Source organism: Ornithorhynchus anatinus, chromosome 4 (genome assembly GCF_004115215.2).
Source record: "Ornithorhynchus anatinus isolate Pmale09 chromosome 4, mOrnAna1.pri.v4, whole genome shotgun sequence".
NCBI lineage: Eukaryota > Metazoa > Chordata > Mammalia > Monotremata > Ornithorhynchidae > Ornithorhynchus > Ornithorhynchus anatinus.
The window spans coordinates 45,000,025-45,012,048 of NC_041731.1; the positions used below are offsets into that span (position 1 = coordinate 45,000,025).

Here is a 12,024-nt window from a genome sequence, read left to right on the forward strand (position 1 = left end):
TCACTCTGCCCATAAATGAGTTGGTATGTGAAATTAAAAGAAAAACCTTGGCATGCTCTTCCAACACCCCTGTCTGCCTATTTGCTCACTGGGCTCCATACACCAGCAAGAACAAGATTGGCAGGGAAAAGATGTACGAGAGATGCTGGACAAATCACAGTCACTCCATTCAGTTCCTTATTATACGAACTCAGAATGGTCCTGAAACCTCAGGACTGAGGCTCATCCTTGATTCTTGATGGGAGATGCCATCATCATCATTATTTCACTGCAAGGTTAAAGTCACTAGAGGAAAGTATTTGGAGAGCCAGTTTTGAGTTTAGTGAGGAAAGCAGTTTTTAGGGCACCTACTCTAGTCCCTTTACCATTCAGTATAAACAGTTCATTTCTAAATATGGTGGCTCAAAACACCCGTCGTATCACCTAATGCCACTGCTGCCTCATCAGTGATTGAACAACCAATAGTATTCCTATTAAATGGGAGTTTTGTTTAGGGTAGTATAAGGAATCCCCTCTCAGGGTCGCACCTGGAGAGTTTCCAGTACTCTACCAGTCTCGACACAGGAGGGAGAGTCAAGCAGAGGCATACCCATTCCATTCCTATCTTGGGCCGTGGCTAGTGAGTGGAAGACAATCTGCTAGAAGTCAAAATTCACCGAGGCTGGGCAATGGCGGCATGGGAGAGAATTGAGGATGGAGACTTTTACTGCATGGAAGGAGGCAGTGGTAAACCACTTCCATAATTTTACCTAGAAAACTGAATGGTTACACTACTGGAACGATTACAGATGGAAGTGGAGCATTCTGGGAGAGATATGTCCATGATGTTGCTATGGGCTGGACATGACTTGACAGCATAAGACAACAACAACAGTATAAGGAGTATCCCACCTTAAGTATAACATGACTTTTTTTAATGGTATTCGTTCAGTGCTTATGATATGCCAGGCACTGTTCTAAGCACTGAGGTAGATATAAATTAATCTAGTTGGACACAGTCCATGTCCCACATGAGACTCATCATCTTAATCCCCATTTTACAGATGAAGTCACTGAGGCACAGGGAGTGAATTGACCTGACCAAGGTCACACAGCAATCAAGCAACAGAGCTGGGGTTAGAATCCAGGTCCTTCTGACTGACCGGGTCCCATGCTCTGTTCATTAGGCCGTGCTGCTTCTCAATGACTTGAATTGTTTGATCCATGATTAGTGATATTAATATTATTAGTGATTATTAGTAATTGTGTCACGCCATCCACACTATCTCCCCTGTGACTAGAAGCTTGCATTGTGAAATGACTAATGATGGTTAGGGGTGCAATCAGCGGCCTTGGGACAGAATCTCTTTCTGCCCACTTGGCAGTAAACAATCAATCAATCAATGGTATTTATTAAGCCCTTAAGAGTGCAGAGTGTGGTACTAAATGCTTGGGAGAGTATAGTTCAATAGAATTGGTAGACATGATCCCTGCCTGCAAGGAGCTTACAGCCTAGATGGGGAGACAAACCCTAAAATGAATTACAGATAGAGAACATGTCAGGGTACAAGATATGTACATAAGTTCTTTGGGGCTAAGGGTGGGGTGAATATCCAAGAGCTTCAGGGTACGGATCAAAGTGCGGAGGCAAAGTAGAGGGGAGGATGAATAAGGGAAATTGTTAAGGAAGGCCTCGTGAAGTTGATTTGACTTCAGTAGGATTTTGAAGGTGGGGAGAATGATGGCCTGTCAGATATTCATTCACTCTTTCATTCAATCATATCTACTGAGCTCTTACTGTGTGCAGAGCACTGTACTAAGCACTTGGAAAGTACAATTCAGCAATAGAGACAATTCCTGCCCACACTGGGCTTATATTCTAGAATGGGGGAGACAAACATCAAAGCAAGTACACACCCATCAATATATGAAAAAGGAAGGCGTTTCAGGCCAAAAGGAGGAAGAGGGTATGGATTGGCAGCAAGACAGATGAGATCGAGCTATAGTGAGGAGGGTGGCATTAGAGGAGTGAAGTATGTGCATTGGATTATATATAATCATATATTAGCAAGTAACTCTGAAGAAAGGGAATTGGCACTACACTGAGACTCTAACAGGCAACCAACAAGATTCTGGATATGGTAAGGGGACGCCTTCAAAAACGGTTGGGTGAAAATGATTAAGCGATTTGAAAACTTATTTGCAGAAAAACAGGAAGTGCATCAACACCTTGCAGCATTTTATGATTATAACAAAACAGACCTACAAAACTCTGACATGACATGTAAAGCGACTAAGAACAAGGCATCACCAGTTACCAGATAGTAAAACTGAAGAGATTCAAAGATATGCTGACCACCATCAAAATAAGAACTTTTGGTCATCACTAAAGAAGGTTTATGTCCCCATTCAATCGATTAGTCAATCATTTGTATTTACTGAGCACTTGCTAGGTGCAAAGTACTGTACTAAGCACTTGGGGGAGTACAAAACAACAGAATTAGCAGACATGTCCCTTGCCCATAACAAACTTACAGTCCAGAGGAAGAGACTGACATCAATATGAATAAATAAGTAATTTAAAATATGTAATTTAAAGATATATATGTTCACATTACAATGCATTGCTGAGGAGAGTAGCTGATGAAGAGGGACGAGATGGCAAGAACACTACAATAAACATTTGAACACTTCTTCCAGCATCAAGGAGATGCCCTTCAAAGCATAGAAAACTGACCAAAAGATCGAGACATGACCTGACCCCCAACTTTAAGTCAATAACTTTGGCAGACAAAGCCATGAAAAATGGTAAAATCCTTGAATATGATTTGCAGAGATTTACAGGCAGAAGAGGACCAAATCTTCAGACATGTGCACAAGCTCTTCATAGGCATATGAAATGCTATGTAACTTCAAAGATGCTATCATAATCATCATCTTCAAGAAGAAAGAGGAAGGAGAGAACTGACTCAGCAAACTACCAAGCCACCTCACCAGGGCAGACAAACTACCAAGGCAGAGAAGCAGCATGGCCTAGTGGACAGAGCATAGACCTAAGAGTCAGAAGGACCTGGGTTCTAATTCCAGCTCTGTCACCCGTCTGTTGTGTAACCTAGAGCAAATCGCTTAACTTCTCTGTGACTCAGTTACCTCCTCTATAAAATGGGTATTAAGATTACGAGCAGCATGTGAGACATGGACTGTGCCAAATCTGATTAGCTTATATCTATCCCAGTGCTTAGTACAGTGTCTGGCACTGCTTTCCATTGCTGGCAAGATTATAATAATAATAATCTTGTTTGTTAAGGACTTACTATTTGCCAAGCACTGTTCTAAGTGCTAGAAAAGATACAAAGTTGGCACATTGGACACAGTCCCTGTCCCGCATGGGGTTCACAGTCTAGATGGGAAGGAGTTAGATTTAATCCCCATTTTACAGATGAGGAAAATGAGGAACAGAGAAGTTCATTCATTTAAAGTTAAATGACTTGCCCAAGGTCACACAGCAGATGAGTGACTGAGCTGGAATTAGAACTCAGGTCCTCTCACTCCCAGGCCCATGCTCCTTCCACTAAGCCAGGCTGCTTCTCTAATTTTAATTCTAATCCTAATTCTAGGATTCTAGGGAGAATCCTTCTGATTCTGCCAGTGTCTTACTAAAGAACAGAAGTCAACCATGCACTTTCTGGATCCCAGTGAGTTTTCAGCCCAAACTACAGCACAACAGATATGATTTTGGCAGGTCAACAGATAGAGGGAAAGTCCAGAAAGGAGTACCAAGACCTCTATACTGTTTTCAATGACCTCAGAAATGCATTTGACACTACCAAAAGGATCGTGATACTGAGAATTGCCAAGTAAATTCAGCTGTCTTGAGAAATTCACCAAGACCCTTGTGCTGCTCCAGGAAGATATTGTTGGCCCTACCTTTCAATATCTTTGAAAGGCCCTACCTATTTCCTTCTCACTAGAGTGAAGCATAGTTGTGTGGTAGTTCCTGTTCAACTCGCACTTTGCTACTATAGTCAATGAAGTAATGAGGAAGCTGGAAGCTGGAGTCTGAATGTGATTCTGAAACACTGGGAAAGTCTTCCAGTTGCACAGACTGTGAACATCATCAGGATCTTTAAGAAATCAATCAGTCAGTGGTATTTATTGAGTACTTACAGGGTGCAGAGCACTGTACTAGGCATTTGGGAGAGTACAAAGCGTTCAGGAGAAATTCATTCAGGAACTGTTAGGTGCAAATAGCTAGACTCTTGAGATACAAACACAAGATGGCAGGCAAATAATTAAGAATTGCATTCAGATTTGGCCCAGCCTTAGGGATGGACAATATATCTGAAGGAAACCAAAGTTTTACACTAGCCTATCCCTAGGAAACCCTACCTGCAACCAAAGATTTTCTTTAGCAACAAGGACTTAGTTCAGTGCCCAGCACACAAAAAATACTCTGCCTGACAGATTGATTGACAACCCAGAACTTAATTCTGTTGCCCAATTCTGATACCTAGGCAGGACAGTATCCAGTGATGTACAGATAAATCAGGAATAGAGAATAGAATAAAAAAGGCCAATAAGACTTTTGGAAGATTATGGCAACAGGGCACTGAGCTCAATACCAAAGGACGGTTTTTAGTGTAATTGTGGTGTCCTATCTTTTACACTGTCATTACATCTGGATGTACCACAGTAGACACTTCCAATAATTTGAGCTGTTTTACCAACATCACCTTTGAACCATCCTCATCATCACATGACAAGATAACCAACAATGAGGACAGAAGTGCATTCAGCTCACCAGAAATGCTCACTGCAGCATAGTGTTGCTGGGCAGGACCTCTGAGGAGAATGGCGGATAGCAGGATAGCCAAGCAGCTGAGGCATGAGAAACTCAAATGTGGCATGTGCAAGCCTGGAGGGTAAATATAAAAACACAAAAAGAGTAGCAGAGCAGTGGGGTGGTTGGGAGACCTATGAAGTGGATGGCCTAGCCTACTGGACAGCAAATGGGGAGGAGGAGTTCCTCACCTAAGCACAGGCTTTGTGAAGATAAAGACACCCTTCTACTGTAAAGGTTATCAGACTTTGGTATTGCTTATATGGAATTCCCTGGCTCTCTCCCTTCCTCTCTGACAGCTCCTTCTCAGTTTCATTTGCTGGCTCCTTTTACACCGCTTATCTCCTCACTATCGGCATCTTGCAAGGCTCTGTTCCTATTTCCCTTCTCTTCTCACTCTACCTTCACTTTTGGGAGGAATTCATCTGCTAGCATGATTTCAGCTTCTACTTTCAAGTAGATGATTCCCAAATCTACTCTTTAACCTGATCTCTCCAGCTGTTCAATACTGCATCCCTTCTTTCCTACAGATATTTCCACTTGGATGTCCCACCAGCACCTCAACCCAACATTCCTAAAACTGAACCTACTCCTCCTAACTTTCCCAAATCTGCCATCACACCATCATCCTTCATGCTTCCATCTCACAAGCCCACAACCTTGGTGTCATCCTTGACTCTGGTCTCTCATTTACCCTACACATCCAATCCATCACCAAAACCTGCAGGTCTCAACTTCACAACATTGCCAAGATCCGTCCTTTCCTCTCCATCCAAACTGCTACCTTGCTGGTACAATTTCTCAGAATACCCCGACTGAACTATTGCATCAGCCTTCTTTCTGATCTCCCATCCTCCTGTCTCTCCCCGCTTCAGGCTATACTTCACTCCGCTACCCGGATTATCTTTCTACAGAAACACTCTGGGCATGTCCCGCCCCTCCTCAAAAGTCTCTGGTAGTTACCTATCAACCTTTTCATGAAGCAAAAACTCCTCACTATTGACTTCAAAGCTCTCCATCACCTTGCCCCTTCCTGCCTCACCTCCCTTCTCTCCTTCTGCAGCCCAGCCGGCACACTCCGCTCCTCTGCTGCTAGCCTCCTCATTGTGCCTCATTCTCGCCTGTCCTGCCATCGACTCCTGGCCCACATCCTACCTCTGACCTGGAATGCCCTCCCTTCTCAGATCCACCAAACTAACTCTCTTCCCCTCTTCAAAGCCCTACTGAGAGCTTACCTCCTCCAGGAGGCCTTCCCAGACTGAGCCCTCCTTTTCCCTCTGCCCCTCCTCCCCTCCCACCACCCTCCTCCCAGCAGGAGAGCAAGCATGCAGTCCAATAGGACAACTTTTTAAATACCTGGGTCATATAGACTAGGTAGGAAATCCTCTGTAGGGGAAGTTGCCCCTACTCTCTCTCTCTGCTCTACCACCTTCCCCTCCCCACAGCAGTTGTGTATATATGTATTTATAATTCTATTATTTTATTAATGATGTATATATATCTATGATTCTATTTATCTATTTAGATGGTATTGATTCCTATCTACTTGTTTTGTTTTGTTTTGTTTTCTGTCTCCCCCTTCTAGAATGTGAGCCCGTTGTTGGGTAGGGATCATCTCTATCTGTTGCTGGATTTTACTTTCCAAGCACTTAGTACAATGGTCCCCACACAGTAAGTGCTCAATAAATACGATTGATTGATTGAATGAATGAATGAATGCTCTGCAACCTCTCAACTTTAGGTTCATCCTCAACTCCTCCCAGTCTTTCGGTTCTCACAATCAGTTATTAAATCCTGTTTGTTCTTTCCCAAGAACATTTCCACAATCCACTCCTTCTCTCCACCTGAACAACTACCACCATGGTCAAAGTTCTTTTCATCATGATTAGCTTAAATCCTCACTGTCCTCCTAACTTCAAGCCTCTCTCTGCTACAGTCAATACTACGCTTAAATCAATACTACACTCTATTATCTGGATCATCTTTGTAGAAACAGCATGGCCTAGTGAAAAGAGCATGCCCTTGGAAGTCAGAGGTCCTGGGTTCTAATCCCAGTTCCTTCACTTGTCTGCTGTATGCCCTTGGGAAAATAACTTAACTTCTCTGTGCTTCAGTTTTCTTATCTGCCAAATAGGGATTCAATATCTATTCTCCCTCCTACTTAGACTGTAAACCCCATGTGGGACCTGATTATCTTGCATCTACCCACTGCTTGTCACATAGTAAGCACAGCATGGCCTAATGGATAGGGCAAAGGTTTGGAAGTCAGAAGGACCTGGGTTCTAGTCCCAGTTCCACCATTTTTTTGTGTGACCTTGGGCAAATCTCTTAACTTCTCTGTATCTCGGTTACCTCATCTGTAAAATGGGGATTGACTTTGAGCCTCATGTGGGACAGGTACTGTGTCCAACCTAATTAGCTTGTTTCTAACCTATGGTTTAGTGAAGTGCTGGCACAGAGTAATCACTTAAAAATACAACAATTAGTATTATTATCTTCTGGAAACATTACTTAACTCATCTCTTTCCACTCCTAAAAAACTTCCCACTGGCAATCAATTTCTCTCCACATCAAACAAAAACTCCCGACCATTGACTTCAAGGCTCTACACTACTTTTCCCCATTTAACAAATAAATTCACATCACCCACTACTCCCCAGATTGCTCTTCCCAAACTTACATACTAACTGCACCTCACTCTCTACTCTTCCACCTCCTACTCTTCACTCACATTGAAACTCCAGCCTGAATCTCTTTCTCCTACCAGAACACAGCCCTACCCAAATCCAAATCCTTCCCAAAAATCTTACCCCCTCCAGAAAGCCTTCCCTGATCCATTCCCATTCACCCCAGTTGCATAAAAGCAAATGCTACCACTTGTATTTTTTTTATGACAATCCTCAGTTCTTTATGTTTGCATGTATATTATTCTGATACTTCAACCTGACACCTTCACAGTTCTACTTTTTTAATATCTGTCCTTTTCCCCACTCTTATCATTTGTAAATATTTTTTTGTCTGGCTTGCTTTAGTCTGTAAGCTTACTGTGGGCAGGGAACGTGTCTACCAACTCTGTTGCATTCTCCCAAGTGTTTAGAACAGTGCTTTGCACACAGTAAGCACACACTAAATACCATTAATTGATTGACTTTAGAATTAGACTGTAAGCTCACTGAGATCAGGGTATGGCTATTTTACTTCTGTTGTACTCTTCCAACTGCTTAGTACAGTGTTTTGCACCCAATAAATATCACTGATTGACTGAGTGAATGATTGATTACGGAGGTATATTGGAAAGCAAAACAGGTCCTATATGAGAAAAACGCATTAACCCAGCAAAGAATTACATTTATGGGTACACAGTGTGGACTAGAGTGTCAAGTCAAATCTAACTTTTCATCCACATTTGCACACAAGGTTAGAATCTCACCGTTAATAGTGTCATCTTTGAAAATGAAGGGCCGGAGAGTGTGAGTGGGTGTTTGAATGTGTGTTTGATATTATTATGGTATTTGTTAAGTGCTTATTATGTGCCATACACTGTACTAAGCACTGGGATAGATTCAGGAGACTCAGGTTGGATATAGTCCCTGCCCCACCTGAAGCTCAAAGAGACAGAGAGAGAGAGAAAGAAAGAGAGACAGAAAAAGTGAGCGAGTGAGTGTGTGTGTGTGTGTGTGTGTGTATACACACATATTTACTCCTGGGGTAGCTACCACTAACGATCAATTGGCCAGCTCAATTTCTTCAACGGGAATGTGAAACTGCAGGAATTGATGGCATTCAATTTTTAACAGTCTCTTTACCCCTGGACATTAAGGTGAAATAACTCCCGCCTTTTGAGTTATGTCCTGGAGGGAAAGCAAAAAACCTTGCAGAATAGCAACTGCCACCCACAAAATGGTCACTCAGACCAAGTCTGTGCCTAGAGAACTGGGCAAATTATTCAAATAATTCAAGACCAAAAACCGTCTACCTAATTAAGACAAAAGTGACTTGATTTTGCCTAAATGGCTGTAAATGCAGCTGTGAAATGTACAGAATCCATTTTCCAACCATGTGCCAGTTCTCCCTGCAAAGAATAAAGCTTTTAGGTCTCACCCTCAGAAATGCTTTACTCTCTACAAGCTTCCCACCACAGCAGGAGAGCAAGCATGCAGTCCAATAGGACAACTTTTTAAATACCTGGGTCATATGGACTAGGTAGGAAATCCTCTGTAGGGGAAGTTTGCTTCGTCCTCCTGAAGAGCAGAGGCTGTGGCAGGACCAGTTTTCAGCACTAAAGCAAGAGAAGGGGGGAGAAAAGGAAGGAACGAATTGTCCACGTGATGAAATCCAGGCCAAGTAAAGAGATGTGAAAAGCAGTGCCTTCCGCACAGCGTGGGGATGGCTATTCCAGCCGCCCGAAGTCTCACCAAAAAGGAAAGTGCGGAAATATGTTTCTCTCCATCTGGCTAGTGTTCACTTGGGTTTCATACAGTAGAGCATCACTTTTTTCACCTCACCTGGTTTGTTTACCCAAACAAACTGCTCATTAAGTAACACGAATTGCATTTGCTGCAATTCTGTTGACAGCGTGAGTGTCTGCAGCCAGCTCGGGAGTTTGGTGGTAATTGTAATCCAATTCAGCATGACACAGACAGTACGGCCCCTGAGGAACGGGGACGTGCAAGTCACAGAACAGCTCCAGCCGTGCCTGCTGGCAAATCCACGGAGCAGCAACGGAACAGCGTTACAGAGGAGTGGAGCGCTGCCCTCCTGACAGAGTTGAGCCATTGAGCAGGAAACAAAGAGAGGCTGAAGGAGACCTCCAAACAGCAGAAAATTAGCCAGGCCAAAAAGAGTAAGCAAGAGGCTCAGAAGACTCCCCTGGTTGACCTGACAGGCAAAAGGTTCTGCCTGTGAAGGGGATCACCGGAGGGCTAAGCCTCTACCTAGGATTTGGGAAGGCCAGATAGGACTCCTACCCAAGAACCCAAGTCCACAAAAAATGTACATGTCGCTCAGTGGCTAACACCAAACCCAGTCGCTTGGCTCCCCATCCTCCATCTGGAGCAGCAAGAGAGGTGGGTTCCTGTTTTGGACCACTTTCTCTTCCACACTGCAAGTTCTTCTGACTCTTGCATACTTGATGGTGACTTATTGTTAAACTGGCCACTGAATGCTACCATGACCCAGGCCCTTGCTTTGTATCTAGGGCTCTTTTTTCAAGTTCCTGTAAGGCTCTTCCATAGCAGCACAGACTTTGTAATAAGTCCTCGGTGCCCATGGGGGGGCTGAGAGTCCATGGGTGAAACCAAATAGTAAATTAGAGATGGGCTCACCCTACTTGGCTGTTCAGAGCAGAGTCAAGAGCTCTTTTTAAATTCCTGATCCTTCCAGGTCTTTGTCTTGGATCCAAAAAAACAAGCTTGATTCATTTCAGCTGACTTGTAGACTCTAAAAGAGGAGTACATAGGCCGCCCTACCCTGTTCCATTAACCTCACTTTCTCCCCATAGGCTTTAAAGGACTCAAGCCTCCTATCTTACCTTGCTGATTTCCTACTACAACCCAACCCGCCTGCTTCACTGATCTAATACCAATCTACTCACCATTCCTCAGTTGCATCTCTCCCTGCAACACCTTGTCCATGTCCTCCCTCTGGCCTGGAATTCCCTTCTCTTCATATACAACAGGCCACCACTCTCCCCGCCTTTAAAGCCTTATTAAAATCGCATCTTCTCCAAGAGGCTTTTCCTAGCTAAACCCTCATTTCCTCTGCTCCCTCTCCCTTTTGTGTCGCCTATGCACTTGGATCAGTACCCTTTAAAGCACTTGATATTCACACTACCCTCAGCCCCACAGTACTTAGGTACACATCCATAATTTATTTCAATATCTGTCTCCCCCTCTTGACTGTAAGGTCCTCGTGGGCAGACAACATGTCTACAAGTTCTGTTGCACTGTACTCTCCCAAGCGCTAAGTTCAGTTTCTGTACACAGTAAGTGCTCAGTAAATACCACTGATCAATTGATTCAGGGTTCAATCATTAAAAAACAAGGATGGGGTTCAGTAACCCCAATATAAGCCAAAGATCCTCTCCTCTGAGGTCTCCCCAAAGGTCCCCAGTATCCTATTGTTGGGCAGGGAATGTCTCTATCTGTTGCCGAATTGTACATTCCAAGCACTTAATACAGTGCTCTGCACACAGTAAGCACTCAGTAAATACAATTGAATGAATGAATAAAAATCCTCTGAGATTTTGCCCAACCTCAGAATTTTCCATGTCAGGAAATTCTGTGGTCTCCTAAAACTGGGCAGTTTCTGGATTGCTCTTATTCCCTTGGACCACGCTTGTCCATACTGCTGTGAACTGAACTCATCCCCAAGTGATCCCAAAGTGAGGTAGGGATTCCCTCAGGGCTTTGTTCTCTGTTCTAACTTTCCCTCTGCCTATTGTACAGTGCCGTGTACACCTACGGCACTGAACAAATAATAACTAATGGTGATAATAAACCACTGAGCCTTCATATGCCGCCAAGCCCAGCACATTCCGACATGTCTCTCGGGGAAGGCAAGCCCATGGATGCATGGGCACGGGAAGTGATTTTTGAAATAGGGCATTTTACTCAGAGGAACTAATTTAACCTCATTTCCACCAGCCACATTCCAGAAACCTGTAGCAAAACCCAAATAGCGCCAGCTGGCAGAGACGAGGTACGGGTATCTGCCACCGATGATGCCCGAGGAGCCCCTCTCAGGTGCTTGGGTTGTGGGGGAAGGGAAAGAGGATAAAGGACCTCAGGTCCCATGGAGAAGCACTTAGGACTTGGCATACACCTCAAATAGTTTGTTTCCCAGGCTTTTAGCTGGGGAAGACAGAAGAGCAGAGGAGCCGCCAGGCTATCAACCCAAGCCAACTCCTAACAAGGAAGACTAAGCCCTTCAGTTAGCCCATTCAAAGCCAGAACTAATTCCTCAACCCAGAAGTCCTGCCCAGAGAAAGTTCAGACTGCTCTTTCTCTTTTTCACTGTGATACAGGAGACACTCGAGACAGTGACACTAACAGGGGCTGCTGGGTCCAGAGGCCTGACACACTGTCCAAGCCAAAGCAGAGGAAAACTCTGGCTTCAGAAGAGGGCAAGGCCTTTGGGGCCTCATTTATACCTAAACCTGGATGTCGAAAGGCAAGGAAGTTGTTCTTTGTCTCCAGGAAATCTTC

At 43.9% G+C, this 12,024-nt stretch overlaps 1 non-coding gene across 1 annotated transcript; it reads left to right on the forward strand.

The window, feature by feature from the left end:
* The first annotated feature begins 509 nt into the window (after positions 1 to 509).
* Positions 510 to 646, forward strand: LOC114811554. Its single transcript, XR_003759250.1, has one exon. It is a non-coding gene; the product is annotated as a small nucleolar RNA SNORA7 (small nucleolar RNA).
* The last annotated feature ends 11,378 nt before the right edge of the window (positions 647 to 12,024 follow it).